General features: G+C 34.4%; 1 long non-coding RNA gene across 1 annotated transcript; it reads left to right on the forward strand.

Moving 5' to 3' along the window:
- The first annotated feature begins 15,892 nt into the window (after nucleotides 1-15,892).
- Nucleotides 15,893-18,264, forward strand: LOC122217007. Its single transcript, XR_006201246.1, has 3 exons — nucleotides 15,893-16,000; nucleotides 16,312-16,441; nucleotides 18,193-18,264. It is a non-coding gene; the product is annotated as an uncharacterized LOC122217007 (long non-coding RNA).
- The last annotated feature ends 501 nt before the right edge of the window (nucleotides 18,265-18,765 follow it).

Here is an 18,765-nt window from a genome sequence, read left to right on the forward strand (position 1 = left end):
ATAGTAGTCAAGATATAGAAGCAGCCCAAGTGTCCATTGATTGGCGAATGGATAAGAAGATGTTTTATACACACACACACACACACACACACATACACACACATATGTACATATATATGTATATATATTATACACACGCATATATGCATGCACCATGGAATATTATTCAGCCATAAAAGAGAATGAAATCTCGCCATTTACAATAACATGGGTGGACTAGAGAGTATAATGCTAAGTGAAATAAGTCCAATAAACACCATACAATTTCACTCGTATGTGGAATTTAGGAAAGAAAATAAATGAGCAATGGGAAAAAAGAAAGAAAAATCAAGAAATAAGCTCTTAATTATAGGGAACAAACTGACAGTTACCAGAGGGTGAAGGGTGGGGGAATGGATTAAATAGATGACAGGGATTAAGGAGTGCACTTGTCACGATGAGAACCAGGTGATGTATGGAATTGTTGAATCACTACATTGTATACCTGAAACTAATATAACACTGTATGTTAAAAAAAAAAAAAAGACACAGAAGACATGGCTAGTTGGCCCTGTCAGAAAAGATAAAGTTTAATGTCTTTAAGTGTTGAGTATATGTGGGTTGGCTTAAATGTCTTATAGATACTTCCCATACCTAATATTAATAGGATATAATAAACCAGTGAGATTTGAAGATTTGATAGGAAGTGTACCTCAGGTTTGATTTCAAATGAATATCTAGTCGTTGATTTAGGAAAATCTCTGATTTCTTGATCTGACTGTGAAGTAACAGAATCTTTTCTCTGGAATCTTGTGCCCATGTTGAGTGCATGATTGGTTGCAGGGTAATGCGACTTGTGTAGTTACGTAAGGCTGTGTGCTTGGAAGGCATTCACACTTCCAACAGAAGAGGGTTTAATGCTCTTCTGTTTCTACTGTGAAATTATTATAATTTTTAAAGAGAGGATTCCTCATTTTTATTTTGCAAGGGGCTCCCTAAATCATTTAGCTGGTCCTGGCTGAATCTACCTTTCCTGCAAGGACACCTGAAAGGACAGAGCTGGGACTTCATCAAGTTTACACAACATTTTGAAGGAACTCTTATGTCTGCTTATGTAATGAATATCTGTATGTGAGGCAGAATCTAGTTTAAAATTTGCTTCAGTTAGAACCAATGAAGTTGTGGGGAGTAGCTAACTCTCTTCTTCACTAACTGTTATTTTCTACTCAAAAGAACAGAAGAATGTATAGGCCCAGTTGGCTTAGTTCAATACACAACAGTGTCATCTAGGTTTCAGGGGCTACATAGCTAGCTCATCATAGCATGGAGAAACAAAACACCTCATATAGTGTTCTTATGCTATCAGAAAACCAAATAAAATCAGATTATAAAAATTAATTATTGTTTTACTTACTTTGCTAAAAGCTATAATTTTCATCTTATTCCTCAACACCGTATCTTTGTAGACAGTTCAACTGGAAACAATGATTTGGATTGTGTTTTTGAAGAGAGCACACGATTTTTGAAAGGATAAGTTTATAGATTAGGCAGGACTCTTAAACCTCAGCCTTTAAAGCAAGATTTGATTTAAAACCTTGTGCATAAGAGGCCAATTATTTCCCAGTAACATTGATTGAGTGATGGTCTGACAGGGATCCTGAGAGATGGGGCATTAGTTTTAATTTTTAAAAAATTGTGTGCAAGCCACATTTTGTTCCTGTCTGTTATGACTGTGCTTTTCTTTTGATTTGCAGTTAGAATGTAGACATATTTTCCAAATGAATGAAAACTCAGTTTGCAGTGAGATGGCAAAACCTTCTTTATGGAGAAGTATAGCCTGGGGACTCATAGAGGCCTGCTTCAGGCTAGACTGGAAATAAAAAAAAAAAGATTATGTTTTTTGGCCATTAAGGAACATTCTATTGACTCAAATCTTCTAATCTTATTGTGAAAATGTGCAATTCCTCATTCTACAAAACCGCCAGGGGTTGTTCTACCTGTTGGTTGTTGATTCCTTCTCAAATACATGTTGCCTCTTTTGTCTTTTAACATATTTTAATGAAGAGCAGAGAAGAGGTGAAGGCCACAGCCCTGTTCCTTTACATATATAGTTAGGCAACTAAAACAAAATTAGTGTATTTTAAAAGGTACCCCCCACCCCTGCAAAAGTAAGTACCCAGTCTTTTTCTGTAACAGCATGTCAAAGGTTTTTTAGCAATGGCAATGTGGTGCTTGCAGTGGGAGAAGGCCTGATACAGGCCTGACTGGCATCAGGAAATGCTTCATATGATCTACAACTCTTTCCAGCCCTCACATCTATCCAGTATTTGTCTGGGAGACTGGGACTGCATTTAAAGGAGGGCATTCAGCAAGCATAGCTCATTTCTTTCTGACATTGTGAACATAAGAAATTGTTATTATTTACTTATTGTATTTGTTGCCTGTGTGTGAAATATTTCATGTTTGAATAGGTTAGGTAAACTAAACAGCAATAGGAAAATGAAACAAAAAAATTAAAACAACAACTCCCAATTTCTTCTATTTTTGGTTGGAGTTATTGTGTTGGGTTATGGGAATATCCAGTTATTTAGAATGAAACATACTCTGGGTTTTATAGTGAAAGCTATTTTTTTTGTCTTTGATTAGCTTCTGTGGATTTTAAATAACAACATTTCAACCTTATGTTCTTATGTTAATTTTAGAAGTAATCAGTACTATAGTTTTCTTTCCAGAATGTTTCACCACTAAAAAGTCTATGAAGTTTATTAGACCTCATTCACAAGGGTCATGCAAAGAGAAAATAGACTGCTTTATTTTAGATAAGAGCTACATATTATCATAAGAAGGACATGTCACATGTTGCAGTCAGCATTTTTAATAGCAATAATAAATATGGCAGTATGTCAGTGTTGAATACATAATTTAATACTGGTAATTATATACCCACAAACCTCATCAAACTAGGCTCATACTTTTAGTTCAAGCATGCACTTATGTATCACTAAATGACTGTGGGTTTTCAAATATTTCACTAGAAAAGTATTTTTTATTCCAATGCTGCATTGTGTCAGGTCAAAAGACTTTCTGTAGGAGTGCATTTTATTTAAGGGAAACCTTAATAAATAGATTTTATGAGAAAGTCACAAAGCCGGATGTATTTACAACTCTGAACTGTGACCAAGTTAAAGGAAAAAGCCTGTAACTATCATGTAAATGAAAAAACACAATTGTACAATCTTCATGATCTTAATAAAAGTGTTTATTCCTAATATTGTTGCTTTTATCCCTTTTTTAAAAATTTGAATAACTATAGGAAAATGTAAGGAAAAAAATACAATAATGAGTTTTTCTAACTGGTCATTTATATCCTTTTGGAATTTAAAACAAAAAAGAGTAGAGAGGACAAGGAATACTGCTTTTGGTTTTAAACTTTTTATTTTGAAATACTTTCAAACTCTGGGAAAAGTTGCACAGATAGTGCAAAGAAATCTTGTTTAGCCCTCATCCTAATTCCCCATTTGTTAACATTTTAGCCCATTTGCCTCTTTTATCTATGTATCTATTAATTCAGTGTATCCATTTATAAATGTATGTATGTATGTATGCATCTATAATCTATATCATTTCTTTTCTTTCTATTTGAGAATATGTTGCAGATATGATGCTGTTATTCCTAGATACCTCAGGAATACCTATTTCTTGTTCTTACATAAAACAGTGTGTGATATATGTGTGTGTGTATATATATATATATATATATATACATATATATATATATATATATACATATATATATATATATATATATATATATATATATATATCAGAATACTTTACAACCCCCCAAAAGAAACCCAGTTAAAACAAAACACTGATCGAGGAACCAGTTCAGGATTAAGAGTTTTGTTTAATTGTCATGTCTCTTATTTTCCTTCAGTCTGGAGTAGCTCTTCAGACTCTTTGTTTCTGGACTTAGATATTTAGAAGTGTACAAGCCAATTATTTTGTAGAGTATCTCTCAGTTTGGATTTGTTTAATGTCTCCCCATATTAGAATCAGAATATACGTACATTTTTGGCAGGAATGTTACAGAAGCGATGTCGTTTTCTTCAGTGTGCTTTATATCAGGAAACACGTAGTATAAATTTGTGCCATTACTGGTAATGTTAGCTTAGTGTCTACCTGGTTACTCTGCATTTCATTTGTCAGCATTTTATACTTAATAACAATTAGTTAATAAGCATTTTGTGGGAGTTATTTTGAATCTGTGTAAGTATTTATTAAACTTTTATTAGTTTAATATCTTTTGCTGATTTTTGTCTGAATCAATTATAAGATGGTTGCCAAAACAACAATAATTTTATTAGTTCTTCTATAATTATTAGCTGGAATACTCTCTCTTCTCCATCCTTCTCTCTCTTTTTCTCTTTTCTTTCTTTCACCTATATGAACTTTACATTTGTATTTTAATCAATGGACTATGATCCTGTTATTTATTTTAATACTGTAGTCATGTAAGCACTACCACAATCAAGATATAGAGCTTTTCTGTCACTCTTGAAAGTTGTCTCTTGTTCATTTGTAGTCAGCCACCCTCACTGCACCCTGCAACTTGGCCACCACTGATCTGTTTTGTCACTATGGTTTTTTCTTTTCCAGAATATCATATAATGGAACGATACAGTACACAACATTTTGAGTTTATCTTCTTTCACTCCACATATTGAATTATCCATGTTGTTGCATGTATCAATATTTCATTGTTTTGATTGATGAGTAGTATGGTATTTCATTATGTAAAAACACCACAGTACCAGATGATGGACATTTGAGTTGTTTCCAGTTTTTGGAAATTATAAATAAAGAAATTGTAAACATTTGTATATAGATTTTTCTGTGGACCTGTATTTGTACTGCTCTTGGCTAAATATCCAGGATTTCTGTTTATACAGTAAGTGTGTGACTAATTTTATAAGAAACTGGCAAACTTTTGTAAAGTAACGGTATTATTTTGCATTTATACCAGCAAAGTGTAAGAGATCCATTTCTCTTTACCCTTGCCAGCATCTGATACAGTCATTTTAAAAAGGTAGCCATTTTAATAGATAGTGATACCATATTCTTTTAGTTTTCAGTTCTCTAATGACTAATGATATAAAATATCTTTTCATGTGTTTCTTTGCCATCTGTATATATTCTTTGGTGATGTATCTGCTAAAATCTTTTGCCTATTATTTACTGATTTCTTGTTATTGTATTGTATATTGTATTGTGTCCTTTATTGTTACTGAGCTGTGAGATTTGAAAAAAATTCTGTATACTGGTCTTGTGGGATATATATTTTTCAAATATTTCTTCATAGCTGGTGGCTTGTCTTTTCATTCCCTTGGCGATGTTTTGACGAATAGAAGCTTTCAATTTTGATGAAGTCCAATATATTGAGTTTTTCTTTTGTAATTTAAACCTCTTGTGTTCTAAGAAGTTTTACATAATCCTAGGTTGTATAGATTTTCTCCAATGCTAACTCTAGGGTTTTTGTTTGTTTGTTTGTTTTGTTTTGTTTTCGGGTCTTTGTACATGATGCAAGGGGTGGGCCGAAGAAAATAAATTTTTTTTTGTATAGGTCTGTTCCGTTTTTCAAGCACTATTTTTTTTTTTTTGACCTTAAGGATAAACATTCAGTTTTTCCCATTAAGTATGATATTAGCTCTAAGTTTTATGTAGATGCCTTTATCAAGTTGAGAAACTTCTCTTTATTCCTAGTTTTCTTAGAGTTATTTTATTACAAGTGGGTGATGTATTTTGTAAAAATGTTTTTTCTTCCTCTATTGAGACTATTATTTATTTTTTATTATTTAATCTGTTTGTACGATGAATAACATTGAATTTCTAATGTTGAACCAACCTTGCAGTACCAGCATAAACTCTACTTGGTTATGATATAATCAGTGTTATATGTTGCTGGATTTGATTCGCTAGTACTTTGTTGTGAGTTTTTTGTATCTATGATCATGATGGATAATGGTAAATACTTTTATTATAATATCTTTACCTGGTTTTGGTCAGGGTGATACTGACGTTTAAAATGAGTTGAGGGCCGCCTGGGTGGCGCAGTCGGGTAAGCGTCCGACTTCAGCCAGGTCACGATCTCACGGTCCGTGAGTTCGAGCCCCGCGTCGGCTCTGGGCTGATGGCTCGGAGCCTGGAGCCTGTTTCCGATTCTGTGTCTCCCTCTCTCTCTGCCCCTCCCCCGTTCATGCTCTGTCTCTCTCTGTCCCAAAAATAAAAAAAAAAAATAAAAAAAAAAAAAATAAATAAATAAATAAAATGAGTTGAAAAATCTTTTTTTTTTTCTGGAAGAATCTGTGTAGAATTGCTATTGTTTCTTTCTTAGATGTTTGATAGAATTCGCTACTGCAGCCATTTGGGCCTGGAGAATATGATATCCATTAGTTATGAACCACATGGCAAATAGCAAAAGCTCAAGGGCATTTAGGGAACCACTCATCTTTTATTACTCTCAACCTGTTAGTAGAGATTTTTGCTTGTGTATTCCTGTGCTTCAATCTCCTGGACTCTGAGCTACTATTTATGTCACTATTTCTCAAATTATTTTATAGGTATTTTCACTAATTACATCTATCAGTTGAGTACAATTAAGTCACTGCCAGTTATTTAGTATTGACTAATTCTGGAGTTCTCAACCAATTTCTGAAGTTAGGCAAATTGCTCATAATGAGAAAGCAATTACAGTGGAGATTGGTTTTAAACGTTGGACTTTTAGTTTATTCCACTAGAAAATGCCATCTTTCTGGTCCAAGGGGTAGTTAATATGAGTTAAGCCTTTGTTCCTCTTTGCTTATATTTGATAATGTCTAGATTTTGAGGATATTTAGGTATTTAATTTTTAAAAAGCTATACTTTATGAACTAAGAATTGCTCCATGCATTGTTATGAGAGCCTAGCTGTATGTGTATTACCTTATGTAAGCAATTTTCCAAAGAAACCGAATTCAGAGAAAATTGGAGAACTGTGTTCACTTGCATGAAATTGAGGTGTTTAGTCTTTATATGATTAAAATGGCCTTTAAAATGAATCCATATCTTATTCTGGAGACTCATGATTCAATGGCAGTGATTGTAGCTGTACAATGTAAAATAAAGTCTTGGTGGCACTAAATACATAAAAATATTTACTTCCTCATACTGTTAGAATAAACCAAAAAGTTTAGCTTATTCAGTCCCTATCTGAGGTTTGGCCTTGAACAAACTGCTCATTTAGTATTTGAGTGCATGGTACTGCTCTTTCCTTTACCCTTGGTGCTTTTTCTTAAATGTTAGAGAGGAATGATCCAATCTTTGTATTTTGGCTTGCTCTAAATATTTTAGTGTTATTATGTTTTTAATACCTTTGTAACCAAGAGTGAGGTAGGTGATACTTGGCAGAATATGTAACAATGACTTAATAACTCTAACAAGTCAAAAATGCCATACAGTGATTCTTGATTCAGAAACTCAACACAGGCCTTGGTTTGAAAAGAATGGAAAAATACCTTTCAGCCCCATGAATTTTCATGGAATCCTTGACAACATAGGTTTATTGGCAATAGATATACTTGAGGTAAATGGATAAATTGAAATAGTTGGTTCTAATAAAATGAGGTACTAGGATATACATTTGGGTTCCTTTTCCTTGTCTCAGTTCAATCACTAACCATCAAGGTGACACCATGACCCTGCTTTGATCAAGTTCCTAACTATAAATTAAAGGAGAAGAATGAGTGTTACTCTCACTGTGATAAATATATTTAAGAAATTATCTGACAAATGTATAATATAATTAAAACAACCAAGTTTTATTATAACTATATCTGTGGCCATGTGAATAAAGGGAGAAAATAGTAATAGAGATAATTCTAAATAATTTTTAGTGGAACAATAAAGTGAGAGAATTAAGATAATTAAAAGGGATTGTGGATTTGAGTGGTCCTCCTTGAGTGATAGGGAGGGATGAGAAGCATTTTGTATCTTTCATCCATCAGCCTGTATCTCTGGTCCCAGACTAACAGAAGAACAAGAAGACCCACTTCCTTTATCACTGCCTTAGAATCCTAGCCATATAGGATGGGGCCAGGTGGAAGAAAATTTGTGTGTTCCCCAAGGTTCCTTAAGGCTCCTTGATCTTTGGCTTTGTAATGGCTTACATATATTGGGTACATCAGGTTTGCCATATTAAAGTGTTCAATTTAACCATGTCTTGAATAAAAACCAAATGATAGTAAGAGAAATGCAAAATTTTGCCCCCCAGAATTAACTCTGATGTGATAGCACCAATTTTTTTTAAAGGATATGATATTGTTCCTACTCATCAAAAGATAAAATAAATAAAATGGTTCTGGTGAAGGTGTTTCCACCTGTATGATTTTGGGCAAATCTCTTAAACTTTTTGTCTCAATTTCTTTATGTGTATTCTGAAGCTTTTGAACTTCCTCATCTCTGTAGTACTCTGATCTGAGCATGCTGTGATTCTGTGCTTTAAGAACACAGAACACTTTAAGAGACCTTGGGGAGCTGAGGCGAGAGACATGAGGGTGTGACTTGGTACAAGGAATAAGACTGAGTACCAAAAGGGAAATATATTGTGCATGAAAGACCTGGATTTGTGGCTATTTTTGCTGGTCAGTAAGGGAGGAAATTCTTACAGGGTAGGAATTTTCTTTATTCAAACCACAATATGGATGTCTTAAAAATGCAATCATGTTTGGAAGATTTATATTCTGGTGAAGAGAGAAGATCAGATAAGTACATGTGTATGACTCCAAATGAAATGTGAAAGGAAAAAATTATTAAAGGTCGAGTCACCTTCCCCATATATTAGAATAAGGGCAGTATTGGGAGGGGAATCCAACTGTATTTTAGTAGAAAAAACCAAGAAGCCACATTCTTAGACTGAGTGTGTATAAATACAGTGTAGGACGGCGGGTTTTTTTTTGGTACACTTGACAGTGCAGTAGGGGTCCTAGCTGGAGTTCATTCTTGATGGTAGCTAATTTAGACATGTCTGAGCCTCTCTGGGAACCTGGTGGAATTTGCCTGCCAGGTGCTTCTTTTCAAGGGGAATTTAGGATTCTTTTTGGAAAGGACCCCTCCTAAGGGAAGAAGTCAACCAGATGAGCTGACCCAACCACAGCCCAGTCATTGGAGTGTGGGGTGGTGGTGGTTCTTTTATGTGTTTTGGTTCCTATTACAGGGATATATTTCTAGGTGCAGAATAAAAATGAAAAGAACTGTTTTCACTAAAGTCTGTTTATGATATGAATGTTTAATGAAGCATTAAGTAGGTTGCACTGATAGATGTTACACTAAAGATGAAGAGACCCATTCTCCCTAAATTAGCTTCAAATAGAATAAGTAACTCCTGCTAACCTGTGGCTTCAGTGGGTGAGGTGGCAGATGGTGAAGATGTCATAGCATTGTAGAGGTGACAAGCAAATGCAGAGGTGGCTAGTCGGAAGTCTAAAAGGGGCAGTAATGGAGGTGACTGATAAATAAAGTGGCAGTGCCAGAGGGAGTTGACTGACCTAGGATACCTACCAGTTGCATAAAATGCCTCAAACGTAAGAATCAACAAAGATATCCAGCTGCAAGAAAAGTAACAAGTTACGAACTGAAATAACAAAGGTTAAAATAAAGACACGGAAGATTTATAAACAAATGATAAAAGCAGGCATAATTAGAGCTAAGAGTATTAGAGAAGAGCAAGATTGTTATACAAGAATAAAAACATTATGTATTGAGATTTATAGTGTGTCAGTAAAAAAGAAGCAAGAGTGATGGCAGGATTAAGAATGAAGACAGAACATTAATTATAGCACCCATAAACAAAGATTATAATTTCTATAAAACATGTTTTAAAAAGGAGAATTGTACTGAAACAGGAGAATGAAAAGGCAGCAGTTGACAAGAAACTCCTAAGCATCGGGAATTGTTTTAATAACTTAAAATATATTATTTCATGTGGTCTTTTCATCAAACTATTTGCCCTAAGCACAACTACTAACTGTCAAACCTGGATTTGAACCCAAGTTGTTCTTACTCCAACGCTAATCTTTTTCTCCCCTTCTCTTAGAGAAAGAATAAGGACTTAGGCTAAATTTTCAGTCAAAGGCTAAAGATAAAAGTGATTTAACAGCAGGCATCTTAGTTCAAGAAATTAGTAGCACAATCATGTTGAAGAGGGGAAATGATTCTGGGTCTGATGTTCTCATTTCTGAGTTCAGAAAGACTTTTGAGTCTTGTGTAAACAATTTTTTGGCTGCTGTTTTTGCTGACATATGGGAGAAAGTTGAAATAATCAACAAAATGAAGTCAAGATTTTCAACCAAATATATTTTTAAAAAGGAAAAAAGGAGAGAATAAGAAGACAATGGCATCATCAAATGCCAATCCTGATTTCTCTAAGGATCTGGTTTTAGAGATAACCAGAGAAAGAGCAACATGGGAACCCTCAGAAAGGGATGTGCCAATAAGTGCTCTGTGACCTAAAGAGTTACAAATGGGTGCTCAGTGAGCTGTGCTCAACAGAAAGGGCCTGGATGGATGTTTGGTTGTTTATCATAAAAAAACTGTTGTTGAGACATGCCATGAAGGAATTATGTGCGTGATTACCTGCTGAAAAACAAAAACCTTACAAATCAATGTAATTAGTTTACCACAATTGGGTAAACATTGACAGTTTGGCTCCAAAAAGAGCTATGAAGAGTTAAGAAATTTCAAAGAAGAGAAAAAATGTTTTGGATTTACTCTATAAGATAATATCACAAAAGTTTGTGATATTGGTGCTAGGATAGACTAATAATTCAGTGGTAGAATTGAGAGACCAGAAACAGACCATACCTCATTCATGACAAAGCTGTCACTGCAGAGGAGTAGGGAAAGGATAATTTTTCATTAAGTGAGATTGGGTCAGTTGAATACTTATATGGAAAATAAAACAAACTTGACTCTTACATCAAACTATATGTACTATCAATTGCTGTTTGATTGTTTATCTAAAAAAGTAAAATAATGAAGCCACAAGAAAATAGTATAGGTCATAGTTTAGGCAAACATTTCTTAAACAGGAAACAAAAACTCTAATCATAAAGGACAAGATTGGTAAATTGGGTTGCATTAAATTAAGAATGTCATTTCATTAAAAATACTAGTAAGAAGTTAAAAGGCAAGTTCAGAGTGGGAGAAGATAGTTGCTATACATTTGACAAAGTTTGTTATACATGTAACTGACAAAGGGTTAAATATTTGTTATACATATAGCTGGCAAGGAATATAAAGAACTCTCATGAATCGTAAAGAAAATCAGACAATTGAGTAGAAAAATGGGCAAAATAATGAATAAGGACTTCACAAAGAAGATATATACAAAAAAAGGGTCAGATAAAACTATAGCAGTTGTTAACAGAAAGCTCCTAAATATATCAGAAAGAGAAGAACGCAACAATATTAAAAACACAAAGTGGAAGTTAGGGTAGTTAAGAGTATTTGGTATACTCTTTCAAGGGAGAAGGTTAAGAAGATTGACCTAGTGCCGGTTCTTATTGATTTACTTAGGTTATGTAGGAGCCTAACCACAGAATAAGTGTTTCTGTCTTTGGGCCTTTTTTTTTTCTTTATTTGGCTTCTGCTGACAGTGGTGTAATTTATGACTGTTAGCCCAATTTATTCCTCTGAACATCTCTTTTCCCCTGGAACCCTTTCCCTTGTAAACTGTTTGGACCTGTGTTCTCTGATATTTCTTTTCCCAGGAGTATTGTCACTGCATTTTGGGACCCATTAGTCACTAATGGCTAATTTGCAATTTTGAGAACCATAAAATAGCATAGAACTCATCTCAACAGGGATAGTGCCTTTAGGGAATCTGTCTACAGTAGTAATTTTCAATTCTGTTCTACTTTTAAAAACAAATGGGAAGGGAATGATTCACTGAAGAGAAAAGAGTTTCAAAAACAGAACAAAAGTCAACCGGTAGGAAGAATGGAATGAGGAAAATAAAGCAGTGAAGTAGGTAAAGACCTAATGCTGGAAAGCAGGAATGTACAGCCAGAGAAATGCCAAAGGAGATTGAAAGGTTACACAAAAAGGACAATTGTTAACATAAGGCTTAATACATTAAAAGAAAGCTTTATCTAGAAAAATGAAAGAATAGGATAAAGCAGAGATGTTGCATGGGTTGTTCTATTATAACAAATTGCTGTTTCAAATGACCATAAAGTTATGAGTCAGGAAAGAATATTCCTGCAGCAGAAGGTGTAGGAAGAATCAGATACAGCAAGTGATTTAGGAACATAGATAAATTTCAATTGCAAAGGATGTATTTCTTTAAAGGTAGGAAAAGGAAGAATGAGAGCAATGATTTCTGGTAGCAAAAAATACTGAAAAAGTTAAAACTGATAAAGAGAGCACAGTCATATGGAGGAATGCTTTATATTTGCATAACACACAGAGTCCATATCATATTTTCACTTTTAATCCTTTATGGTGTTTTAGGCTTACAATTGTTCACCTCACAAAGGTGGGCTTCTAAAAGAAGTTAAGTAATGGTGAAACAATGCAGCATATTGGTTAGGAGTGTCAGAACTGCGTGAGATTGAGTAATAATTCTGCTAACATCCTAGCCTTGTTACCTTGGGCAACATATTTGATGTCTCTGTGCCTCAGTCTCTTTAATTGTAAAGTGGAGATAATAATATCATTTAATTCAGAATTTTGTCAGAATTAATTGTTATTTAATTATTAAAAGCTCAGTTGGTATCAGTTGTTATTATCCAGAGCTACACTCTCATTAATGGCACAGCTTGGACTCAAGTCCAGTTTTTCTGCCTCCAAATCCAATGCCCTTTCCTTGATACCTTTTTACCTTTCCTTCCAGATGAGTTAGAATCTGGGCCTCTAGCCAAATTGAGGTCTTGAGAGTCAGAGCCAAAAAGTAAGAGGGCAGTCTCTGAGGGATTGGTGCAAAGATGAAGCATGATCCAACTTCTAAGTCAGTTGATCTAAGTTAGCAAGAAAAAGTCCCAAAACATAAGGCCCAGAAGGGCAGACAGAGAGTAAGAATCAACTCTGAAATGTATGTTCTATAGTGGAGATCAGGTAGGATAGTGATAGTATTTTGAGAGGGGAGACTAGTAAAAATCCCTAAGGCACTGGTGTAGATATTTTATTATTGTTACTTTTTGGCAGTGGGGATCCAATTGTAAATGTTTATGGAATAATGATCTACTTGGCTTCTACCTCTGGCAGCTGTAACTACTTCACACCTCACCTGCAGATCCAACCGCATCTCCAATTTCTGTGCCAATTATGGCCCTTGCCAAGGAGATTCTTAGGCGTCTGTTAAAGTCAAGTAGCATCAAGTCCTTTTTTTAAGGCAGATTCAATCTGATGCTTTGCTTTCTTTTCTTAAACAAAACCCTACAATACATTAGTTGCTTGAGATTTCATGAATTTACTTAAGAGTGGCCAGAATGGATGCTAAACCTGAACTCTGGTTAATGAAGCTAGGTCCCCACTGCCTGAAGCTGTCCCTCTCTGAGGTGAAACTCTGCATCTTTTCTGTCTTGGAGCTCTGTCTGTTGTTTGTTATCTAACCTACTGCACTTCCAGGGTTGCTAACCGTTGCTTATTCATTTGAGCTTCTGGTTATGCTGGCCTATTTTTGTTTTTTCTTGTCTATTTGGTCTCTTGGGCCTGACTTTCTTGACGAGATTTGTTGTATTGCATATTAAACATTTCTTTAGTTATGTCACACATGGTGTATTAATCTTAAAAAACAAGACTTAGCTAACATTAAACATTTCTATGTACCGGACTCTGAGCTTATACCCATTTTCTTATTTAGTCTTCCCAACAACCTATGATATTGGTACAGTATTCTTGGGCTCAGTTTTCATATGAAAAAACTAAGGCTCGGAGGTTAAGAAAAATTTCCAAGGTCGTAAATGGGAAATTTGAGATTCAAAACCAGTAACTCCAGAACCTAAGATCTTAAACATTATATGTTGATATGTAAAAGAAATAATAAAAGAGAGAGCATGTGGAACAACTTGGAAGAAAGCTTTCCTGTAAAGAAAAACTATTGGTATTAAAATTGGATTTTCCATCTTGATGCTCATTTTCTACTAGAAATATCAATGAGATGTTATTTGAGTTTTTTGAGATTGTCTTGTATCTGAAAAGAAGATAGAGATAGTAATATAGGGAAGAACATACTTTTTTTTTTAGAAAAATATTTTATAGTCAGTATGTTGGATGCTAAATTAATGAGAATTCTGGATTGTGGAATGACCCACCCTAATCAAATATTGAGATTCAATCGTTGTAATAGGTACAAGTAGTCAGAGCCAACATTGACCAAGTATGGGATGGAATATTATGAAATGTACTATACTGAGGATCATTTATAAATTAAAGAGAAAGTCATTGGTCATTAGTGCCTAAGTGGTAATAATCAAATGTCTTATGTATCTCATGTGGCCTTGTCAGGCTTATTAAAGGGAGACCTTTAAAACAGAAAAACTAGAACAAATAATATGGTTTTATTTATTCAGGACTAAGAATAGTTGTTCTTACCTTTTTTTTTTAAATTCAAAAGCCCCTTTGCAGATCTAATAAAATCTATATACTCTCTCCATAGGAAAATAAATAAAGTCCATATTCTCACACAATGTATCATACAATTTTAGGCTGTGCCCTGAAACCTATTCATAGACCCAGGATAAGATCTTTGATTTGGAAGAACTCTTCCTGACTTGGGGAGAATTCCAGTGTTAGGATTAAATCCTAGTGAATACCTTTTGCCAAATTCTCTCAAATAGCTGTGGTATTAGTATCTTGATTAGGCACACTTACTTGTAAATAGAATAGCTGCTGATGTTTCAGAATCTGAAGTTTTTCATGAGAGACCAGAGTAAGTCTCATGTTCTTTTTTTTAATAAAAAAAATGTTTATTTATTTATTTTGAGGGAGAGAGTAGGGAAGGGGCAGAGAGAGAAGGAGAGAATCCCAACCAGGCTCTGTGCTCTTAGCGCAGAGCCTGACAGGAGGCTTGATTTCATGAACTGTGAGATCATGACCTGAGCCAAAATCAAGAGTCAGATGCCTAACCAACTGAACCACCCAAGTACCTGAGGTCTCACACTCTTCGTTATTCTACTTTTGTTCACAGTTTTGTATAAACAATCTTTTTCCAAATTCTATTGAGATATTCTGAGGCAGGCAAGAAATCTTTTGAAATCTGTTGGGGTAGCTGTTTATTGTTTGTTTTGTTTTGACTGGGATATATTTCTTCCTTAATTAAGCCACAAAATTACAGTAGGTTGTGCCATAGACATTTTCATAGTTCAGGTACCTTTTGGGCCTTGATTTTAGTGTAATTATAAAATCCACTGACGGGACAGGACAGGACATAGCTTAAAAACTTAAAACAGACTTAGGTAATCAGCCAGTCTTCTTTGCCAGTTTTACTTTGAATTAATGTCTGGGTACCTTTTCAAAGTCACACTGTGGAATATTCCTTGAGCATTTATTCTCATAATATTAGTATGCAACTAAACTCTTTCTATCTAATTTTCCCTTCCATTTTAAGTAATAAAATGAACACACAAGCCCTATGGCACTCACGTATAGACTGGAGCTTTTTTGGGTCCCTTTTTCAACCTTAAGCCAATTGATTCTTTACAGTCATCTTTGGCTTTATCTCTTGTAGCCACATAAAATTGACATATAAATAAAGTTTTGACATATAAATAAAGTTTTACTCACATAAACCTGAAAGGGTGGTTCTGAAACATGTCTGTATTGGGCTAGGCTAGATGAGGAAGTCTATTTGTCCCTTTTCCTTTTTCAGAATGACACCAATGACACCTTTTCCTTTTTCTTCCATTTGTGGATTTATCCTGATGCAGTGATAATGCTTACATTTGTTTGTTTGGTGAGAGCAACATTTGGATCCCTGAAAAATAAAGGTAACTTATTTAAAATAATTGTTTAATTCAGCTTAGAAGTAAGCTGCCATGTGGGCAGGGAGGTATAGGTAGATCCAATGGCACTTTCTTCAGTACAGGCAATGACTATTATAAGATGAATAGGACTGGGTTTGAGAATGAGAAATACAGAGTGCAATGGTTTATACTAACAAGGATTTATCTCTTTGTCTGAAACTACCATTCATACATAAAATTTTAAATAAACCCATGAAATTCAAAGTGAAAAATGGAATACATTTATTTTTAGAAAGCAAAGGAATAATAACTGGCTTGACTCATCATCTGTATAGGTGTTATGGAAACTTTTCAACCTGTTACTGCCTATGAACTTGGAATCTGACATCAGTGCCCTGTTATTCTACTCCCAGACCTCTATTGAGAAGATGCTTCCAAAGAGCTGGGTCAGATCATTGGAAAAAGGTAAATGGGCACATATGTATTGCTGGTAACTTACTAATAACACCTTAGGATGAGAATGTAGCAAAATTCTATGAAGAGGAGGCTGTATTGAAATTATGAATCAAATAAATCAGTTCTTGGCTGGGGACATAGAACATACTTTCCAGTATGGCCCAACCCCAGATGTATTACCAAATATGCAGACGTGAAAGGTCACTGTGGTCACCCACTAGGACAAACATAGTTCCTCTGCACATACAGTTCTAATTAGTCAGGGTTTCAGGGCAAGGCACTCATCATTTTTACTTGATAATGATAGTTTTATTGATTCTTGACAATTCAGTGACTCTGTGGAAGATGCCGTAGCTGCTAGATGGAGAAACACTACAGGGAATTAAAAGAAGAGGCCCAATCTCTGAATGAAATGTGTAGCCTATTCTTTCAGAAATTCTTACTAGTGGAGTTTGCACAGAGTGCATTAACTGTCTCTTTCTGGAAATTACACAATTGCTATGTTGAAGGGTAATTTACTACATATGTTTTCCAGAGTTGGCACTCATCCAATTTGGTGCCATCTTCTCCCAAACTTAGGACGGATATGTGCCTTCCAATAAGAAGCCTTTGCTTCAACAGGTAGATATTTTCAGGGTGTCTCTGAACAGGCCACACTCAGTCTCATCTACAGCAAACCTTTTTGAATTAATTTATTGCCTTTCCAGTTTGAGCTGTGGTTTATGTGAGAGAACTGGGATTTGAACCTAAGCTTGTCTGACTTTGGTAGACTAAATAAATAAAATCTACAAGTTAGAAAGACTTGAGTTAGACATCCTGTCCTGTCACTAGCTAGTTGCATCAGTTGATCAAGTTATTAACTCTTTGGACACTGTTATTTTTTCTTTAAATTTATTTATGATAATAGCTTCAAAGCTTGCATCTGGAATAAAATGAGATCAGAAACCTAAAGCACTTATAATAGTGCATGGCATATAATAGGCAATAATTAGTAGTTAATACTGCTGCTTACAAAGGATTATGTAAATATATTTATTCCTGAAGTTCTTTTTTTTTTTCTTTGCTTCCCTACCCTTGTCATATAATGAAATCTTTAAACTCAGGGTGGATATTTTCTGTTATGTAAGATCTTAATATTAAATGGCTAGTATATATAAAGCAAAGTAAAAATAGGTATTATAAAGATAGGGAAAAAAAGAGGAAGGAACAAAGGGTAGGATGTTTAGAAAAGTGTGTCATCCTATCTGCAAACTTTAGATTGAGTGAAACTTAAGATTTTGGAAAAAATATTTAAATAGTGAGAATAAAGTTTGAGAGACATCCAATGTTATACTTATGGATAAAAGTTTTAAGATCTGCTGTACACCACACATTCCTTTGTAAGGCAAAGTTGTTGATGGCTTTTATTCTTTACTTAGATTTGTTTTCAGTCTGAAACTTCATAAGGGACATTTAATAGCATATGCTATGATAACAAGCGTTGGGACTGGGCGTTCTATCTAAATGGATATGTTCTGGTGAAGTTGGGTCAGCTTTATATACTTATTTATTTTTAGGTAGTGCGGATTCTTAGGTGACTTATTGTATTGTCAATGTTATCTACTGTTGTAGTTGTATTGGCCTATATTTGGTTATTAATTCTGTCACATAGCAGTAAGTAAGACTTTGGGTGAGTTGCTTAACCTCCCTCATCCTCAGTTGCTTTTTTTCCAGTTACAAACTGAAAATAGCAATACTTACTTTGCTCTTTTGCTGTGCAGATTAAATGAAATTAAAGAGGATGTGAGGTGGAGAGAGTAAATAAGTACATAGATCATGAAATATTAAACAGGTGAAGGTTAGTTCTTACTCCTTAATAATATAGTAAAAATATAGAGTACTACATGCATCTGGCTGTTGGTTGCATATTATATAAATTGAATTCTTGTCAATGTAGTTTAGAAGATACTGCTTTAGAAATTGTGATACTTAAACAACTTTTCACATGTAAAAGTTGAGTAAGAATGTTAATTTTTTGAAAAATTTTAGGACAATTGTGTAGACTTAAAGGAGGCTGGGTGTCCTAATAGTAGTTAAGGAATCAGGAGATTATTCAGGAGGAGATTAAGCAGGAGACTATCTTCTGCTTTTTGAGCTATTTTATTTTTATGCTTAAATTGGGTTAAACTAAATAAAAGTCTGATTCACTACAGATGACAGACTGAACCAAAAATGATGCATTTTTGGTCTCTAGTTGATGCATTATTTTAATTCACAGCCTTTAATTCTTCTGGAATCCAAATATAAATTCAGGATAAATATATTTTAAATGCTTGGAAACAATTTTATGCACA

The sequence above is a fragment of the Panthera leo genome, chromosome B1 (genome assembly GCF_018350215.1).
Source record: "Panthera leo isolate Ple1 chromosome B1, P.leo_Ple1_pat1.1, whole genome shotgun sequence".
Taxonomy (NCBI): Eukaryota; Metazoa; Chordata; class Mammalia; order Carnivora; family Felidae; genus Panthera; species Panthera leo.